Source organism: Marmota marmota, unplaced genomic scaffold (assembly GCF_001458135.2).
Source record: "Marmota marmota marmota unplaced genomic scaffold, marMar, whole genome shotgun sequence".
Taxonomy (NCBI): Eukaryota; Metazoa; Chordata; class Mammalia; order Rodentia; family Sciuridae; genus Marmota; species Marmota marmota.
Window position 1 is genome coordinate 15,474,646 of NW_026000164.1, and position 21,853 is coordinate 15,496,498.

Below are 21,853 nucleotides of genomic sequence, written 5' to 3' on the forward strand. Positions count from 1 at the left end.
GTTTTAAAAGCTCATTTGGGGGAAGACATGGGTTGGGGTATTTGACAGGTCTGTTTGTAAGCCTAGTCCTTTATTTTTGGCACATGTAGGGTCTAAAAGAGCCATCTGCTATTTTCTGTACCTAAGGTCACTGTGTCTGATTCAGGCATCCTATTGGTACAGTAGCAGTGAGAATCCTGTTGCTGACAGTGCTGTGTCTGTCTCTTAAGTCATGATACTCAGATCCTATGTACAGTGATCATTCCAAGGATTTCCCTTTTCCTTGTTTGGATCCTCTTTTTCCTATAGTGCTAGAACCCATACCCTAGCCTTTTTTTTTTTTTTAAGTCTCTCACTTTGCTGGAGTGACATTCTCCCATAATTTCTTGAGAAAGGTACATGAAAAATATTTTAAACAAAATTTGCATATCTGAAAATAATGTTCTATTTCAATAAATAGTTTGGTATCTGCCAAATTTAAGCTATATTTTTTCCTTCAGAATTTTGAATGTATTACTTCATTGTCTTCTTTCCATATTGCTGATAAAAACTCCAAGACTACTCTTATCCTTTATATGTACCCTGTTTTACTCTCTCTGGGGAAGCTTGTGGCAAGTTTGTCTTCTGTGTTCTGAAACGTCAAAAGTGTGTATGTTCCTATAGTGCTAGAAACACTAGCACTATAGGTGTGGCTTCATTTAATTCATTGTGCTGAACACAGTGTGGGCTTTTTAAATCTGGTAATTCATGTCCAGCTCTGGGAAAATGTTTTTTACTTATTTCATTAGTGAAATTCTTGCACTTATTTTCTCTGTCCTTCTTTCAAAAGATCTCATTATTCAAAAATTGGACTTTAGGGACTTTTCTTCTGCTTTTCTTATCTTTTCTCCAGTTTTCCATCTCTAACTTTTCTTCTTTTTTGTAGGAAGTTTTCTCTTAACCTTGTTACGTATAGTTTTCTTGTTTTCCCATTTCTCCAGATTGATTTTATCTCTGTTTGCTTCCATTTCCATCTCCCTTTTTAGAGTCTTCTCCAGTGCTTGATAACCCTTTGCTATCTGCTCATGAATAAGACTGAAGATTTGATTGGAAGTTTTGAAAGCAAAAAGAGAGCTTGCCAACTTTGAGCTCCTGTTGGAAGACCTGGGTGGCTGGGAAACCCTTGTTGCTAGTGTCTTAAGGGCCTTGTCTTTGATGGTCAGAATCCATAGAGAAGCAGCTGGCCTGGAGGGTAAGGGTCTGACTGACAGCGAATCAAGTATTGAGGCTTTTGTTTTCATTAAATATATATTTCTTAATCCCTCTGTTTTTAGTCCTTCCCAAAGATTACGTCTTAAAATATCTGCTCTTTTAGAAGAGTGATTTTGCCATGGGGTGGAGTTGGGGAATGAGTCCAGGGAGCTAACTTCCTGTGTCACTTTCTTAGTAGTCTATTTTAGCCTCCTCCTATATGCTTTATCGCTGGTTTGAAGGTGCCCAGCACTGTCAGTTTCTGTGCCCTGGAAGATTTTGTCATATAAATAGGATTGGATCTCAGTTTTACCCACTGTTAGCTTAAGGTTGGACTTCCTCAAATCAACTAAGTCCACAACCATCTTATTTCGAGGTTCCCACATTTTATTGCTGTTAATCCGCTTTTACTTCTTTACTCTAATTTTGGTGAACTTTTAGAAAGAAATGAAATTAGATACATAGGTTTGATCTGCCATCTTTGCCCAGATTCATGCTCTGATTTTACAAACTAATAGGCATAATTTGTGTGCAAAAATGTAGGGGGGTTATTCTCTCTTCCCATTGGCCAATGAGCACTAACCAGCATGTTGTATGTTCCTTGGTTTGAATGGCACCTGTCATCTGTTTTTAACCTTATTTGTGAGAGTGTCTGGGGACCGAAACCAGGGGCTGTACATTCTCTACCGCTGAACTGCATCCCAGCTGATTTCCCTTTTTAACTTACTGTTTTCCAGCAGTGCTCTTTTAGTTTGTGGTTAGTTTAAGCTGAATGTTAAATTTTGCTGCAGTTTTGGGAGGGTGGGTGTTGCAAGACAGAAGGATATGGGTTATTGCCTGGACTTAGGCGATTAAAGGATAATTACAGAATCACAGAAAAAGGAAAAATAGCACACTTTTACCTGCATATGAATTGTATTCTGGGAACAGTTTCATAAGTGTCAACAAGGTATTTCCACAGGAATTCTGCTATAACACAATAATGAGCTAAATTTGATTATATCTCTTCAACAGTTTGCCTAAACTTGAAGACATGGGATATACTGCACATGAGTTTTCTATCAAAGTTTTACCAACAACATTTGGGTTAAGATCTTTATTATTAGGATTTGTAAACTTTTATAAATCAGAAATCTTAGATGACCTAAATGTGTTTATGAGATATGTCCTCTGTTGGATTTAACTACCTCTGCCCAAGTGGTCTGTGCAAATGAAAGATGGCTGAAGTTGTTGGCAACAACTATTTGCAAAAGTGTATTTTATCACAAAAATCAGTACTCTCTTTGTACTTATTACCAGATTGTTAATGTAGTTCAGGATTAATCTTCAGACACTCATGGATGGTCCAACAGGAAGATTGAACAAATTAATTTAGGGAATTAGTAAATGATTTTAAAAAAATTTAAAAACTAAGGTATTTCCACAGGGATTCTTTCCCTTGGTGGTAACTCAGATGATTTGCGAAAGAACATATATATGGGCCCACATATTCAAAGTACACCTGAGAGGAATTGGCCATTCTAAAGAATATGTTCTGCTTGGTTCGTCTCCAAGGGAAATGGTGTGTTAGGCTAGTATTGGACTGCCAGGCACATTGGCAAATGCCTGTAATCCCAGTGGCTCTGGAGGCTGAGGCAAGGGATCACAAGTTCAAAGCCAGCCTCAGCAATTTAGTGAAGCCCTAAGCAACTTAGTACAATATAAAAGGGCTTGGGATATGTCTTAGTGGTTAAGAACCCTGGGTTCAATCCCCAGTCAAAAAAAAAAGAAAAAGGAAAAAAAAAAAAAAACTGTCTCAAAAGGGCTGGTGTTGCAGCTTGGTGGTAGAGCACCCCTGAGTTCAAATCCCAGTACCAGAAGAAAAAAAAAAGGAAGGTGTTAGTAGGTGTGGTCATTGCACCTCCTTACATGGCTTTTCCTCACAGCTGAAGGAAGTAGGTGTGCAAGACTAATTCACAGGCCAGAGAGAGAGATTTGTGTGTGGGCTGGATAATGTTAAAACTCTAATAACAAACTGATCTGTGCCTTTTCAATTTAATATTTCCAAAACTAAAATAATGTTAATAAAGTCCCTGGTGTATTACAACCATCCAGAGATACATTTTTATGTTGTTTCAGTAGCAGGAATTCCTATGCTTTTATCAGACTCATGTGCCAAAAGTAGACAAAGTCTTTGTCTTAGGTCACAGATTTTTTTTTTTTTTAAGCAGAGATCGGACTAATTTTTGCCCATCCTGGGCTACATTTATTAATGACTTGGTTCCAATACTCCAAGTGCTTGGCCAGCTTTTTTGTTTACAAAGTGGTAAGAGTGTTATCTGTTTTGGGGGGAGGGGGTACCAGGGATTAAACTCAGGGGCACTTGACCACCGAGCCACATCCCTGGCCCTATTTTGTATTTTATTTAGAGACAGGGTCTCACTGAGTTGCTTAGTGCCTCGCTTTTGCTGAGACTGGCTTTGAACTCAATCTTCCTGCCTCCACCTCCCAAGCCACTGGAATTACAGGCGTGCACCACCATGCCCAGAAAGAGTGGTATCTTATTCCCCACCTTTTTAAAAATATTTATTTTTTAGTTGCAGTTGGACACAATACCTTTATTTTATTTATTTTTACGTGGTGCTAAGGATGGAACCCAGGGCTTTGCACATGGTAGGCAAGTGTTCCCCCGCTGAGCCATAACCCCAGACATTCCCCCTTATTTTAGTTACATGGTGGTTGGTGAAAGGATATGAAGAGATACTGCATTTATTCATCCCAAATCAGGGTATGAGTCAAAGTTTGCATAAGAAGTTGTTGAGAGCCACTGCCGAATGGGCCCCAGCAAACTTCCAGCTGCCGGCTGATGATTGGCTCACAGCGGCCCCAGCAACATCTAGCTGATTGGCTCCTCTGCAGTGATGCTCATTGGGCTGTTTCCCTGCCCTTTCAGACCACGGAGCTGCTCATTGGGGGACTTTTTTGGCTCCGCCCACGTGACCCAGCCAATCGGCCTCAAGAGCAGGAGGATTGTGGGAGGTGGGGAGAAGCTGGTGTGGGAGAGAGAGGCTTGTGGAAAGCCGGTGGTGGCAGTTGGGGCTCTGAGGGTTTTTCCTGAGAGGCTGTTTTGTTTGGCGTGTGTGGTTCTAAAAATAAAGTTAGTTTCTTTTGACAAGTGGCTCCTGATTGTGCCCAGCCAAAGTTTGCATAAGAAGTCCCTTAGGAACTTCTTGTTTATTTTGTGCTTATATGGGTTATGTTTACATTCATTTGGACTAATAAGTTGGCCAGTATCTTCTGGATTTTATACAGATAAGGAACAAAGACAAGGTGATTATCTTCAAATATTTAAAATACAGTTCTGTAGAAGAGAAAAATAGGACGAAGGACAGAATTAGGACTGAAATGTGGATGTGAGATTTGGGTTTAATTAAAATTTTTTTTAAATAAAATATCTATTTTGGGCTAGGTGTAATGCAGGTGTAAAAAATAAGATGATCTCCACTATCAAACTGAAAAGTTTCGTATGGCTCTAAAACAAGGCCAAATGTGAGTTTCAGAAGGGCAGAGTGTCAAGGTAGCTCAAAGAGGTGAGAGCTTTGGATATTAATGGAGATGGGGGAACAGGGAAAGGCATCAAAATTAGAGCGCCTAGGGCACGTTTGGGCACTGATCTTAATTTGGAAGGAACTTGGGTTTTGTAGGGGGGACTTGTGGGAAAGAAGTCCAGAATTGTAAGGGGCCCTGCTTTCTTTGGAAATGAGCCACTGACAGTTTCTAAGCAGGGCAGAGACTTGGTAGGATTCTGCTTTATGAATACCCAGTCCTCTGTGGGAAGGTTTTGTGCTAATAAGGGAGTTTGGTTGGAATAGAAAAAAGAGGGAAGAATTCAAGAGAGATTTAAGAAGAAATGAACAAATTTTGCAAGTTACTAACCATAGTTGAAGGATAAAAGAAGCTACCTAACAACAATTTTAGATTTCTTCTAGACCCTCTACCAGGTTGTAAACTCCTTGAGAAACAACAATATCACACAAAGTAGGCTCTCAAATATTTTACCTGATGGGAGATAAATAATATGAGGTGTACAAGACTATTCACAGGCCAGAGAGATATATCTTTGTGTGGTCTGGATAATGTTAAGACTCTCATAACAGATTTAAAGAGAAACTGATTTATGCCTTTTCAATTTAATATTTCTGAAACTAAAATAATGTTATTTTGAGCCAGATACTTGGAATAACTAATTGTATTTAAAAGAAATGTGAAAAGGAACTACTATAGTTCAAACAAAGCCAATTGTTTTGTTTTGTTTTTTTAATTTGTTGGCTTAAGGTTCTAGCAGATAGTCTGGGTGGAGGTGTCCCAGGAAATAGTTGGAAGTTTGGCTGTGGTGCAAAGGAGAAAGGCCAGCGGTAGAAACAATTGGGAGTTATCTTATAAGAGGCACAGGTGAGATAGGAACTTTGGGGAGTGGTCCAAAATGAAGTGTATGATGTCACTGTAGGAATGTTTCTAGTGAAGAATTTTGAAAACCTGCATGGGGAGGGCCAGAGGAGGATGGTCAGGGAGGCTCTGCTGGCTTTCAGATCTGGAATTGCAGGAGTCCTTCAAGGCCTCCCCAGAGTGCCCTCAGCAGGTGACCCCAGGAAGATTCTAAGAAGCTGCTACCAAAACCCCACATTTACCAGTGGCCACCTGCCTACAGCTGCCACTTGGAGAATGATGGTATCTTCTCTTCCACCTTTCACATTTCACCTGTGTCCCTCCTGGTAGCAGGATCTAACTAGGGAGAGAATCTGAAAACTGTAATACAGAGGAGAGGATGGCAGCGGGTAGAGCTGATGACTCATTGTCAACAGACAGCCAGCACCTGGGGTTCAGAGAGACTAAAATGGTTCATGTCACGTCCCTGTCAAAGCTGTCCAAGGACACCCTCCCCAGCACCTTCATAACAAAAGGTTGAATCTGCCAATGCAAAACCCATGGCGGGGGCTGCTGTGGGACCCAGCACTCTCTCTCCTATTTCACGTAACCGTGCCTCTTCCTTGCACATCTGTCTTTGCAGCTGGAAGGTATATATAATTCCTGTCCCCTCCCTGGTGATCTGCCCCTTGAAATTTTTTCTCACATCCCTGTGCAGATTTAGGGGGGTCCTGCCTCCCTTGATATCTTCAGTATGCCTTCATTATACCATAACCTCCTTGAAGAAGGGATGTTTCTTCTTGTCTCTACAGTAGGCCCTCTGTATGCATGGGTTCTGCATCCGAAGATTCAACCATCTGTGGATCAAAAATATTTGAAAGAGATTTCTTCTGTTCTGAATATGTAGGCTTTTTTTCTTGTAATTTCCCCTAAGCAATTCAGCATAACAACTATGCATCATTTACATTGCATTATATATTAATAGTAATTGAGATGACTTAAAATATATGGAAGGATATGTACAGATTATATGTAAATACTATACCATTTTATGAAGGATTTGAGTATCCTCGGATTTTGATATCCATGGAGGGTTCTGAAACCAATCCCTTATGAATAGGGGACAGCTGAGTGTACCCAAGGTTTAGTTAGCATAGTGCCTCACATTCTTTTTCTATTTTTTATTTTTGGAGACAGTCTCACTAAATTGACTAAGCTGGCCTCAAACTCGTGATCCTCTTGTCTCAGCCTCCAGAGTTGCTGAGATCACAGGCATGTGTCATCCCCACTGCTCCTTACTCCTGACATTTATTTTGAATGACTGAGGGAAGGAAGGAAGCTTTTAGTGGTGGGTGATGCTATTAAATTTTACTGACAGGAAATAAGTAATGATCTTCAAGGGATTGGTTTTAATGTGGGGGAGGCAATGGAAGTCAAATGCAATGGGTTGAAGAATGAAGAACAACCAGGAGTTAATTGGAGATAGTGTAAGCTGAAGAAGCTTGAGGAGGGGTTAATGATAACACACTTTCAAGTGAAGGAAGCTTTTTTTCCCTATAAAGGAAATCATAAGTCGCTAGAAGTCAGACTAAGACTAAGACAAAATTATTTGGAAAAGCAAATTTGAATAAGAAAGCTGAATTGAATAGACTCAGGAGCATGTTTGGAGGCCAAGTCTTAGGAAGAGGGATACTCTTTCTCCAAGAGAGCAGCAAAAGAAATAAGAGAATTTTCAGGAGAAGACAGGATGTTAAGGACCCATAAACTGGGTATAATTAGGGGGCAGGAGGTGGAATCATGAGCTTGAGAACATGCAGCCTTGAAAGCAACAGGAAGGTGAAAGAATGGACAAAAAGGGCAAACGAGGGTAAACAACAGGGAGGGCCCAGATGAGGCTAATAATACTACATCCGAAGTGAGCCCAACCAGAATGATTTGATATTACCCAGAAATTCCCATCAGACTTGGAGAAAAAGAAAGGAACAGAAGTGGTGGAGATTACCAGGAGCTTCTGGCAAATAGAAATGGCAGAAAATCCTGGGGCTGGGTCTCCGGGAGATGTTAAATGTATCCAAGCTGTCAGTGTGTAGGTCCCTTGAAGGCCACCAGCAGAGGGCGCTCTTCAATCAAGCCATCCGTCTCCCAGAAAGGTATTGGTGCTTTCCAGCTGGGTTCAGATTGTGCACCCCATTGTCAGAAGACAAAGCCATATAGTGAATGCCACACCAGATGACAGGATGACGCACCCTAATTTTTTTTAACCAAAAGTAATAGTTTGAGCTCTTGGTGAGTGGATACCCAATAAGAATGACCAATAGATGAAGGGATGGAGAGAGGTGGTAAGTAAGGACAACTCTGGGTTGATTCCCAAAGCAAAGTCTCCTCAAGCAAGCGAATCAAAGGCCTTTTATTGGGGAAACTCATACACAGCCATGCAGGAATGCCTCATTATCACATGCAGAAGTGGCACATTCCTGAGTATGCTCAGTTCAATGTCATGCCTCTTCATATATTGTATATTTAAAAAAAATGGCAGATGGGAACATCCTTGAGGGGGAATTTCCGTATTATAATGAGCAAAGTTCTCTTTTAGGTCACCTAAAAGGAGGGTGGAGCAGGATGATTCTGCAAACTTAGCTGAGGCAGAGTTCACTTCCAAGTAACCTTCTAAGTTTCTCTAGCAGGCCTTCTCAAAAAAAAAAAAAAAAAAAAAAAAAAAAACACTTGAGAGGCAAGCTCACAGTCATTTAACATCTTGCAAGTATAGGCAGTTGTCCCTGAAAGCACCAGCATAGCAGCTAACAGTTTCTTTCAAAATTTAAGATTCTATGATAATTTTGGGATTACTATAGAAGGTAGCAATTGCTAGAATTCAAAATTATGTGAGAAATTTGATAGAATGAAGACAATGTATTCTTTTATAAAAATTCACAATAGCCAAATTCTATATATTGATTTTCTTTCAGGGAAGTCTGTATCTTCTTGTTAATAATATCTACATCATTCTCTTGCTCATTTTTAATATTTATTTTTTAGCTGGAGTTGGCACAAAACCTTTATTTTATTTATTTTTATGTGGCACTGAGGTTCAAACGCAGGGCCTTGCACATGCTAGGCAAGTGCTCTAACATTGAGCTACAATCCCAGCCCAACATCATTCTCTTTTTGTCACTCAATAAACTTTGATTGCACATGGAGGTATTAGCTGTGATATGCTCTAGGGGATGAAGCTAGAAATAAAGTAAACATGACTCTTAGGGCTCAAATTCAGGTGGTGGAGATGACCATGAAACAACCCAACGAATATATAGTCATGACAAAAAATGCAGAATATGTTTATAGCCTTGGGAAAAGGAAAGCATTTGCAAGCAAGATGTGAAACACAAGACCCCAAAGAAGAACATTTTGACCAATTTACTAAACCTATATTTAAGGCTTCTATAAGACAAAACACTATAAATAAAATTAGATTAACACCAGACTGGGAGAAAATATTTGCAACTGAGGTGGTAGACTAAGGATCAATATTCCAACTATATAAAGGATGCCTATAAATAAATCTTTTTAAAAGATTAAGGAAAAATGGCCAAAGACAAAATTTGCAGATAGGGATAACTGAGAATGTTTTGCTCTTGTGATTAACAAAAGCAAAATACATTGGTGTAGGAAAATAGGTATCTCATGCACCTTGGATATGAGTATAAATTGATGCAAACTTTTTTTTTTCTTTTTGAGAATGAATTAATAAAATGAAAATGAAAATTTCCCATTAATTTTATCCCAATAATGTCTCTCCTGGCACTTGTTTATTATGTTTATTATGTTTATCATGTTATTATGGCATTATTTATAAGAGGAAAGAATTAAACAGGATTAATGCTTATTTGCAATTCATGTGTTAGACAACCATACTATAGAACATCATGAAGAGATTAAAAGAATGAAATTAATTTTTATGTACAAGGCACATGGTGAAAAAACTATATATATTATTCCACCATTTACGTTATACACATATATGAAATAAACAAAACCATGTATTTATATGTGTCTCTATACATGTAAAAGCATACACAAGGTCTGGAAGGATCCATGCTAAAATTATAATAGCAACATCCTTATGAAAAGGATTGAACTGTGGTAGGGGATGACAAGGGGGTATCAAGAAGAATTTCTTGTATTATCTATATTGTTTGATTTTTTAAACCATGAGAATAAATTCAGGCATTACAAAATGAAAATTTTCATATAACTAACAGTTCTGACAGTTCTTTAAAGGAAAAGTATAACATACAATAATTGTGCAGTAGAGAAACTGCTTTTAATCAAAGCAACAGAATGTAAATGATAAAGTTCTTGGAGAGCAGACACCATATTTAACTGCTTCTATATACTCAGCAGAGACATTGGATGAATGGATGGAGGGGTGGGTGGGTGAACGGATGAATAGATGGATGGATAGAAGAGAAAGCCTCACTGAGAAAATGATCGGCAAACCAAAATCTGAAGAATTTGGAACTGTTATCAATTGGCTTGAGCGTTCCTTTGCTTGATTTGGACAGAAATCATGAATAGGCAAAGTGAAGCTCCCTTAATGTTAGCAGCTCTGAGCTTTGAATGCCAGCAGCTTTCAGTTCTTAGTAATTTCAGTAGCTCTTCCTGTGGACCTTTGTACTTGGACCTAGCAGCTACCAGCAGTTCTTTGGGGGCTCTTTTATCAGCCAGAGCCAGCAGCTATTGGCAGCTCTCTGGAACTCTTTCAACATCTGGAGCTAATAGCTCTTAACAGCTCTCTCCCCATTGCTCCGTAGCTCCCCACAGTTCCCTGGCTGCTGGCTGCCCTCAGTGTTACCAGCCCCAGCTGCTGGCCACCTTTAGTGCCTGCATCCTTTAGTATTACCAGCTCCTCGTACAACCAGCTCAGCCTTCTCCACACAAGATATAAATCACAAAGGAGAAATATAACCATGCAAAAGAGGGTTTAGTATGACTTATGTTGCAGCCTAAGGGGAAGCAGTATGTGGACTGATCTGATAAGGGCAAGAGGAAGGCTTCTTATGTAGACAAGATGGTGGTTCCTATATGTGCAGTGTCCTGTCAGCTAACTGCAGACTTCTGCTTAGTCATGAGTAGAAGAGGGGCTCCTCACCAGAGTAAGGACAGTTGAAGCAGCTGCAGAGGGACAGAGTCACCTTGAGAGGATGTGGGGTGGAGTCTTTCTGGGACAGTCATCAACCAAAACCATTATAGCCAAAGCAGAGGTCTCTTGGAGCATTCACACAGCATTTGGGACAGGCACAGTTGTCAAAGATGAAAGAAAGAAAAATAAAAAATTCCTCTTGGGAACTGCCAACTCCAACAAGGGGGCACCAAGGAGAATTTCTTGTATTATCTATATTGTTTGATTTTTTTAAACCATGAGAATAAATTCAGGTATTACAAAATGAAGGGAAGAGCATGTGTAAACACGTGGAGACCCTACTATGGGGACTGGTCACATGAAGCTAAAAACAACCGTGTCCCCTGGTGCACAGTGAATGAGGTGGAAAATAATGTGAGATGATGCCTGTAAGTTGGGCCTGATGGTCCATGGCTTTCATAGCTGGCCAGGTAGTCTATTTAGTCCCAAGAGTGATAGGTGGATGGTGACAGTGACTGAAGTGTCTCTGTGGAAAGGGTGTGAATCATAACAGCAAAATGTAGTGTAGTGTGACCTGATTTGCTTCCAGTCACAGTAAGTGGGTGACAAGAATTAGGACTTGGTTCTTAGAGTTACCAGCCTCCATTCCATTCATTTAGCATGTGAAGCCTTTTTTCATTGTTATACTGCAGATGGGGAAAGAACACAGAGAGTCTATGGTGGAATGGTTTAGATGGAGAATTACAAACTCAGAGTGCCTAGATATAACTACTAGTTTTATAATTTGCTAGGTGGGTGACATTGGGCAAGTTGCTTAAACTTTAAATCTCAAGTGTCTTCCATGGGTCAAATCAGGATGACTCTATTAATATATAATACTAATAATATATAATACTAATAATAACTGTGTAATAATAATTATCAGGATAACAGAGTTATTATTATGTATTAACAGAGTTATCCTGATTATTATTATTATTATTACACAGTTGTGAGGAGGCTTAAATAAAATAACTTATGTAAAGTACTTAGCATTTTACCTACTCAATAAATGTTAGAAATTACTGAAGTGTTCTATTACTGCTGGTACCAGAAACAGATCAGTGGCTTGAGCAAGCTGGAATATTTAGGCCAGAAAAGAGAGCAGACCACCCACAAATATTTGAAGAAGAGGAATTAGACATTTTTTTTGCAGTCCCACTGAGGATAATTAAAACTTATGGGAAGAAATTAAAGGGATACCCAATATGAGGAAGACCTAATATGGCTAAGGATTGGTGTATTTGTTTTGTGTTACTATCACAAAATAGCTGAGATAATGAAGTTGTAAAGATAAAAGGTTTATTTTGAATCATGATTCTGGAATTCTAGGCCAAGATCAGGCAGCTCCATTCTCTGGGCCTTTGGTGAGGACAACACATCTTGGTGGGAGTTCTGTGGACCAACAAATTGCTTATATAATGGCCAGGAATCAAGAGAGAAAAGGAGATCCCAGCTACTTAGGAACTTGAAGCAGGATGATCACAAATTCAAGGACAGCCTGGGCCACTTAGTGAGACCTTGTCTCAAAATAAAATACTTTTTGCAAAAGGTCAGGAATGTAGCTCAGTGGTAGAATATTTGCCTAGCATACATGAGGCCCTGCATTTGACCCCCCAAAACAAAAAAAGGGCGGGGGGGGAGAAAAAACTAAAAGCAAGCTGGTTGAAGTGGTGCACACCTGTCATCCTAGAAATTGGGGAGGCTGAGACAGGAGGATCACAAGTTTGAGGCCAGCCTCAGCAAAATCCCCTTTGAGGGCTCACTCATGCCCTAAGGACTTCCCACAAGGCCAGCTCCTAAAAGTTCTACCACCCTGCAGGAGCACCACCCTGGGGACCAAGACTTTAATACATGGGCTTTTGGAGGGCACCCAGCAAACCATAGCAGTTGCTAAAGGGAATTCCTTGCATTTATTGCAAGATCAGACTGAGTGACCTCCTAAATTCCTTCCTAATCTAGCAGTTACTTATCAGTGACAAGAGCAAGTAATCTTGGAGTATGTGATAGCATCAGGTTTTGCTCCGATACTTACACTGAAGATCTTGAAATAACTTCTTGATTTCCAGGCTTTAGCAGAAAGACCTCTGAATGAAAAGGCAAAATGTGTTACCACTGACCAGTTGGCCTGGGGAAGACCAGATGCTACCTTTGACCTCTGTGTATTCACCTATGCACCGAGTTCACTATGCTCATGTGGCTTCAAGGCTAAAATGAGATATTGTGAGTGAAAGTGTTTAGAAAACTAAAGTACAAGCAAATAAAAAGTGTTGTAATAATTTGCTGCAAAATGTTTTTTTGCTCATTTTGCATGAAATGCCACTACAGCGCTTCCCACTGGTGGCCAGGGTTTGGGCATAAGCTGTTGACTGCATGGATTTCTCAGGTGTAGAAGAAGGTGCGCTGAGAAGTCGCACAGGCCTCACTGCATATTGGAAAGACACCCACAATTTCCCCTCAAAAAAGACCTTCTGTTCCAGTGGCTTCTGGTTTGAATTCTTTTGAACAGCCCACCTGGGGAAAACCAGTGCTTGGGGTTTGATTGCCTCAGACTATCAGTTGACAGCTTTGAATAATTACCCTGATTATATTTGACATTGAAGAGTTACTAATCTTAACCCAGATGTTGTGATAACTGTTCTCTCTCTCCCTGTCCGCTCCCCCTTCCCCCTTCCCCCATATGCTGGGAAACTTCATTTGGGAAGAAAATTCCTCTTTACAGTATATTGCCAGGGTATCTCAAGTAGATTATGGACTCCTGTGCCCAAGAAGCATTTCAGGGACCACATAATGTGTCCTTGTGTATCCAGAGAAGACTGAATTTTAACCCAGTGTAGGTGGTTGGAAATTATATTTATTCATTGAACACACACTTATTGAGCCCCTGCCAGCTAGAATGCCCAGGATGAAAAGATGTGTTCCTGACCCCTAAGAAAGTCACAGGCTCATAGGAGAGGCTGGCATAAGTATCTCTTAAGACTTTTTAATTGCAAAATATAACACATAACGAAGCCTGGAAAGCCATAATGTGCAGAGTAATGTGCTGTAGTAATGTGGTGGGAAGAGGGATGTGTTCAGCCGTGGAGGAGGAGTCGACCATGCAGGATGGGAAACCCAGAAACCAGGCTATAAAAGATGAGCAGGGTGAAGACCAGAGATTTGGGGTGGGGGCTGTGGAGGTGCAGAGAGGATAGAAGCATGTGACATTCCAAACTGGGGAGGTAGCAGTTACAAAGACAGTGTGATTGTGGTGGCTTAAAAATTGAATGGATGATCTCACTTGTATGTTGAATCTAAATAAGTTGAGGGGCTGGGAGTATATATTGCTCAGTGCTTAGCATCTCCGAGGCTGTGGGTTCAATCGCCATCACCAAACACAAAAACAAAACAGCAACAACAGAAAGAAACAAAGTTGAGCTCATCAGAGTGAATCATGGCTGACCAGAGGCTGATGAGGTGGGTGGATGAGAACAGAGGAGATGCCTGTCAAAGGGGACAGTTTCTATTAGAAGAGTAAGTTCTAGTGATCTTTTTCACAGTATAGTGACTATTATTAATAATGTAGTATGTATTCCAAGATTGTAGAAAGAGTATTATTTTATATGTGTGTGTGGATGGGGGGGCGGTGGGTTCTAGGGATTGAACGCAGGATCTTGTCCATGTGAGGAAAGCACTCTACCAACTGAGCTATATCCCCAGCCCAAAAGTAGATTTTAAACACTTTCACTAGGAAGAAATGAGTCTGTGAAATGATGGGTATGCTAATTAGTTTGATTTCATCATTCCTCAATGAATACATATATTATAAATCAGGATGCACCCCACAAATAGGTACCATGATTATTTGTTGATTGAAAAAAAAACAGTTTTCAAAAAAGTGAATGAGATGCAGCAATGAAAAGAAATGAACTCTAGCAACACAATGACATGAACTAGGCTCAGTGTTGAGAAAAAAGCAAGATCCACAAGGATATGTAAAGCCTTCGCTCATACATAAAAATATTTAATCTATAAACTGGTAAAAGAAAGCTACATGACAGCCTTAAAAAGAGGGCAAGATGCTGAAAAAGAGGGATGGCACTTACTGCTAGAAGGCAGAGATTATTAGAGGGAAAGCCACAAGCTGGGGCTTTGGAAATACTGCCACGTTTCATTTCTTGACCCTTAGACTCTACGAGTGTTTACTTTGAAATCATTCGTGGTATGTATGCATTTTCTCTACATAGGTTACATTTCAGGAAGAGTAAAACCCAGGCAACCATCTTACATCTGCTTCTCAAACTATGCAGAAAGTAGCTTTCAAGCAGCCAAGAAAGCTTAGAGTACCGCCTTCATGAAATCACATCATCACCTTTGGCCGGCCACATCTTCCTGATTTCTTTCCTTTAGTCTGTTTCGATAAGCAAGGAGGGAAAGCCTAGTAACTTGGTGGCAATGTGACCATCACTAGGACACTTGCCTGGCAAGATGAGCATTATTTAGTATCAGTACTGCGCAGTACAGTGAGCGGAGGAAAATCAACAGCTTACAAGGGCTGAGAAGTGGGCTGAGGTTGTGGCTCAGAGGTAGAGCGCTCACCTGGCATGCATGAGGCACCAGGTTTGATCCTTAGCACCATATAAAGTAAGATAAAGATATTGTGTCATCTATAACTAAAAAATAAATATTAAAAAATGGCTGAGAAGTCTTTGTTCCCACACTCTGATGTTAAAATTTAACCATCATACAATTTTTTTAAAAAAATTTAAACATTTATTTTTTGGTTGTAGGTGGACACAATACCTTTATTTTATTTATTTATTTTTATGTGGTGGTGAGGATGAAACCCAGGGCCTCGCACATGCTAGGTGAGGGCTCTACCACTGAGCCACAACCCCAGCCCCTTAACTCTTTATCTTAAACTAATTTTAGTGTTTTGGAAAACTTTAAAAATAGTATAGAGAATTCCCACATATCCTTCAACCAACTTCCTGGAATGTTAACATATAACCATAGGATACTATCCAAAGCCAGGAAATTAACACTGGTACAATATTTTAATATATACTTTTATATATTAGTATAAAATATACTAATATATATTTGGGGGTAGGTACCAGGGATTGAACCCAGAGGCACTTTACCACTGAGGCTCATCTCTTTTATTTTGAGACAGGGTCTCACTAAGTTGCTTAAGGCCTCGCGAAGTAGCTGAGGCTGGCTTTGAACTTGCAATCCTCCTGCTTCAGCCTCCCTAGCTCCAAAGATTACAGGTGTGTGCCACTGAGCCCAGCTAGTATATATTTTTTATTTAGTCAGCTTTTTTAGTTTTAGTCAGCTTTTTTCTACTGCGACTAAAGACCCGACCAGCACAATTATAGATGAGAAAAAGTTTATTTGGAGGCTCACGGTTTCGGAGGTCTCCATCCCTAGACATCCAGCTCCATTCCTCAGGTCTCCAGGTGAGGCAGAACAACATGGCGAAAAATGTGGTCAGGGGAAGCAACTCACAGAAAGCAGAGAGAGAGAGAGAGAGAGAGAGAGAGAGAGATTACTCTGCCAGATACAATCTGTACCCCAAAGCATGCCCCCAATTAACCACTTTCTGAGCCATACCCCACCTGCCTCCAGTTACTACTCAGTTAATCCCGTAGGGGATTATTCACTGATTGGGTTAAGGCTATAACCCAATTGTTTCTCCTCCAAACCTTTTTGCATTGCACATGAGTTTGGGGGACACCACATCAAAACCATAACAAGAACATTTTTATGGTGATTGTTTCTATTTTCTTTTTGTGACATTTGCTGGGGTCATCAGCCAGTTTTTCTCCTGGGTTGTCTATTTTTTTTTTCCTTATTGAATTTGTAGCTTTCTTATGGCCCTCATTCAATGAGAATTGTTGCCGAATATTCACATATTAATTTGTTTAGGGTAACATTTGAAATATATTTTCAAATATCTATATTTTTATGAACCAGGAGTAAGGATCAGTGTAGAGAGGCATTATTTTGACTTTTCGTGTTTGTTTGCTGTGCTGGGGACCAAACCCAGGGCCTTGGGCATGTGAAGCCCACACCCTACCCCTGTGCTCTCTCCCCAGTCCTATTTTGCATTTTTGCTGGCTTCTTTACTGTCTGCTTTGAAGGAGACAGTTGAATTCTCATACCTGCTTCATTCAATTTGTTGTGAGACTTTTAAAATTTGCCCTGTATTCAGTGGTGTCAATGAACCAGAGTCATTCAGCCATTTTCTGATTGATAAGTATTCACTTTGTTTCCAACTTCATGTTTTTTGTGTTGTTGTGACACAATAAATTTCCTTGCATGTTAAAAAGAGAGAGAGAGAGAGAGAGAGAGAGAGAGAGAGAAAAGTGAAAAAGTGGAAGTAGCCAGAGAAGACTAATTTTTTTAAAAACATGAAATTCCCCATCTCTTTTGAAAACAAGCCTGGATTTTAAAAACTGCATCCCTTTTCTTAATCTCTTTGTGTTCATTCTTATAATTTGATCAAAGCCCACTTTTGCATGTTTGCCATTGGTTTTTGCTATCTGAGGTGCTGCCTCTGTAACACCCCAGCCTCTCTTCTGCAGTCCTAGTGAGGTTCTTAAGCAGAAGATGGAAAACCATTAAATTGATGCTGGGCACAGGGCACACCCTGGAATCCCAGTGACCAGGGAGACCAGCCTCAGCACCTTGGTGAGACTTTGTCTCTAAATAAAATATATAAAGAGCTGGGATGTAGCTGAGTGGTAAAGCCCTCCTAGGTTAAATCCCTACTACCAAAGAGAGAGAGAAAGAGAGAGAGAGAAGAGAGAGGAAAAGAATCCCACTAAGTGGAATGTTTTTTATTAGTTATAAATAGCATTGTAAAGATGGCGTACCCGGTGTCTATAGCAAACCCCTCCCATGATGCTAATGATGTCCTCCATGGCATAGTCGAGGACTTCAACACTATGTGTCCAGTGGTCACGATGTGCAGTGTTGACACATGATCTGCTGGGTATCTGAAACCTGGACCTGGCTTGCATTAGGCTTCTAGCCTCTAACACCTGTGAGATTACTCAATACGTTAGCAGTCAGTCATTTTGCTCTTCCAGACCACAGACAGTTTTTGCATCTATAAAATGAGGAGTTGAAAATGATTTTGAAAATTCTCCCCCACTCTAGTGTGTTCTTGTGACAGTGGCATCCATTTATCAGGTGACCGGCCAGGGCCACATGTGCCATGTAGGCCTGGGAACATGTCAACACTAGCTGGTCCACATTGGGATTTAGTCTGCTGGTCACTGGCACCCGACGCTGCTCTGTCCTCTTCCCTGGGGACCTCAAGGCTTAGCCTAATCGATTAAGTCCTTCTCTTAGGCTGGGTTCTTAGGGCACAGCTTGGCTCGGGACTGACCTGGGAACTCTCAATTAGGGAAGTGAGAGGAGGATGTGGAGCCAAAGAGCCCTAAGGAAGCGAGGCAAGTCTCCGGAAGCCTCCCATATGCTGTGCTCCTCTCCCGTGTGATCGATGGCACCCACATTCATGTCACGCTTGAAGACAGGCTAGCTGAATGACAGGTGGGTTCCTAGTATAAGCCCCTAAAAATAGGAGAGTCAGGGCTGCACTCCAAAACAGTGACAGTATCAGCAAGTTAATTAAGAAATCTGCCAGTTACGATGAGAAAACTGGCACGTTTCCCATTCAGATCAACACTGCTCAGGATGAGCTGAGCGGGGGTTTGTTCCTGGGGCTGAGCTAAGTCACAGACTGAGAGAACAGCTCCCCGGAGTAGGCTCCTTCATGTCAGAGATCCAGAAAAATCCCTTTCTCACTGGTGCATATGCTCTCCGATCAGATGACATTTCGATGGAAAACTGTGTAGGATTTCCGTTTAAGTATCCAATATCACAGCCAGTTCCCATCATGCCTTTTAATTTAGTCCACTTGTGTTTCATGGTGTTTAATTTTGAATCTGGTCCTCATTAGGTGATGCTGACCGACATCAGGGGTTGGATGAATTAAGGAAAGCGCAGAGTCTCAGTAGGCTGATGGGGAAAGGTCAGGCAGAGGTAGGCTGAGCAGTAGTTAGAGAACTGAGCAAGTGGGCAGGGGAGGGAAAGAACAGGAAGGAAAAGTAAATAGGAGGGAATAGTGGCCTGCTCTGTCCTGGGATGTGGCTCTCTGGTCTTGCCCGTGTGGCTGGTCCTTGAGCCAGCTTCTGTGGAGAGGAGGTGAAGTCCTCTCCCACATCTGGATCTGGTGCCTGAGATAAGGAGTGTGGAGGCATTATTATTATTTTTTTTTCTGTTTGCTATTGCTATAGTCCTGCATGTCCAGCCACTATCTGGTTATTTCCATGTAGATGTCCACTGTCCCTCCATACTTAAAATGCATGAAACCTTCCTCTATTTCCCCCAGCCTGTTCTCTCTCCCTCATCTGCTCACAGGCTTCGTCAGTACTGCCCAGGAGTGGATGTGGGAAAAGTCACAGCCTGCAGTGACCCGGGTTCTATTCTTAGCCTCGCACTGATCTGGGTGTCTCTGGGAGACTCCGGACGTTTCTGTGGGAAACACTTGTGAAACCACCTGCCAGCTATGCCCGGCAACCATGTGGCACTGTATTGGACATACACATTGCGATCGAAACCCGTATTTTTATTGACCTGACACCAAAATCTGTTGATAAATAAATACCCACCTTTTGTCATTTACTATGGATGATTCTATCTGAGCCATTGTTTAGTGGCATGCTGGATATTTTCTGATCACTCCTCCAGATCCCTCTTTTGCCTTTCCTCATCAAGGGCTGACCTACCTAGTTCTCACCCCAGGGGCTGACCTACCTGGGCTACATCAGGGTTCATGTGCTCTCTGGCTTTGGGTGGGTTTGGCCAATGGGAAGTACTGTAGGAAATTATAAAGACCTTTAGTCTACCAGATTCCTACCTGTGAAGCATCTTGGTGTCTATTAACAAAAGTTCAGACATTTCTCCAATTATCCTCCTCCACGTGACTGTCTCCTAAGTGCCAATCCCCTCCTTCCCCTGTCCTTGGCCTAAGGGCGTTAAGAGTCCCTCCATAGTTGCTAGCCTTGGATAACTACAGATTCAGTGTAGCTTCTCCACATTTCATCTCTGCCTTTGTAAAGGATCTAATTTGATGGTGCCTTCTGCTCCCTGCTGGGAGTCTAATTGGTAAGCATTAGAAAACAAAGGTGAGGCCAGGTGCACTGTCACAAGGCTGTGATCCCAGAGACTCAGGAGGCTGAGGCAGGAGGATTGCACATTCAATCGCAGCCTCTGCAATTTAGCAAGGCCCTAAGCAACTTAGGGAGATCTGGTCTCAAAGTGAAAAATAAAAAGGACTGAGGATATGGCTCAGCGCCCCTGGATTTGATCCCCAGTACAAAAAAAGAAAAAGAAAGAAGGGTCAGGGCGGAACTTGGGCAGGGGACATATAGAGACCATTCCAGGGCTCACAGGTGCACTGGCTGATCACCTGTCAATAGAAGAGGAAGTGGCTGTGTTGCCCGGCTGGTATTGTCCTTAGGCCTTGCTGGCAGGCCTGCTCCGGTATGCCTCTGGGCAGGTCCTTTCCTCATGCCAAGGAGTCTGTGTCCAAGGGATCATGCTACCCTGGAATCCCTTTTGTAGACCATGCTATCATTCCAAGATCCTGCTGTTCCCACCCAGATGGCCAATGGCCACTTGCAGGCCGCTTGCCCAGGTGTGCACTCCCAGGCTCAACCAAGGAGTCACCTTAGGATATGACTGAGGGCAGGTGCTGGTGGGGGGCGGGGAGTAGACAGACCTCTGGTGTTTGGATGGGGATGTCCACTTGCATGTTTCTCGTGGTGTGGGATGGAGCCAAGGAAGAGGAAATCAGGGGACTGGGCTGGAGCTGAGGCCTGTTGTCCCTGAGCCACACTGCTGGAGCATAGACTTCAAGGTTTCTGAATTCAGAGTGAAAATTAGCTACCAGGTTGTTATGAAAGTGTATTTTTCAAGATAGAGCATATTTCTTTCACTGTTTGCCTGATTTATAACTTTTCAATAATTAGACACTTGGTATCCAGGCCTCCATTTACATTTCTGCTTTGGGTCCTGCAAATATTATGGGTGGGTGGTCTTCAGTAGTGTTGTCCCCAGTTAGTCCTATTTGGTAGCAGACAACCTGTTTCCCTTACAGGAAAAGAAAATCATCCAGCATCCCTATTAGTCTTTGCAACAAACTCAGCCTCTTTCTCTGATTCTCTTTGTGAAGTCTGACTTCCCTTAAGAAACAGACTATTATGACTTAGAAAGACCTTTCTAGTAACAAAATGAAGGCTATTTACAGAGGAATTCTAGTTGGGGGGCTTGTACTTTCTAGTTCATACGAGAAAAGATTAGGACTGGGCACTCTGGAGGATGGGGAAGACAGGACGGGTGGCCAGGACTGAACAACGGTCCCACCTCCCACCATGCCATGCCCCTTACCAAGGGCAGCATGTCCCAGGATGCTTTGGCCATACTCACAGGAACATGGCAGGAGCCCAGGATATGGGCATCTTGCTGATGCTCTCGCCAGCATGCCAGGGAGACAAGAAGGAGGTGCCACATCTGTGGGGGAGGCTGAGTGTGTGTGAAGGCCCTGGCAGCGTGTGTGCCTGGCCTCTGAGGAGGGGGTGCTCTGCAGAGGGCTGGAGGGCCCTGACAGAAGTGCAGGTGGAAGAAACTGGTCCCATATCCTCATCTCACCACTGCCCTGGCCTGAGGCTACCATTGAAAATTAGGCCCTCTCATTCTTCCCAGAGCCAGAAAAAAAAAAAAAGTTCTAAAATCCATTTAGAAGAATAGAAGACCAGAACAGCCAAAGCAATTTTAAGTCAAAAAAGTAATGCTGGTGACATCACAATACCTGGCTTCAAATTATACTACAGAGCTATAGTAACAAAAACTATATGATACTGACCTAAAAACAGACACAGAGACCAATGGAACAGAATAGAAGACAGAGACAAACCCAGACAGCTAAAGCCTTGACAAAAGTGCCAAAAACGCATTGGAGAAAGGACAGCCTATTTAACAAATGATGCTGGGAAAACTGGTTATCTG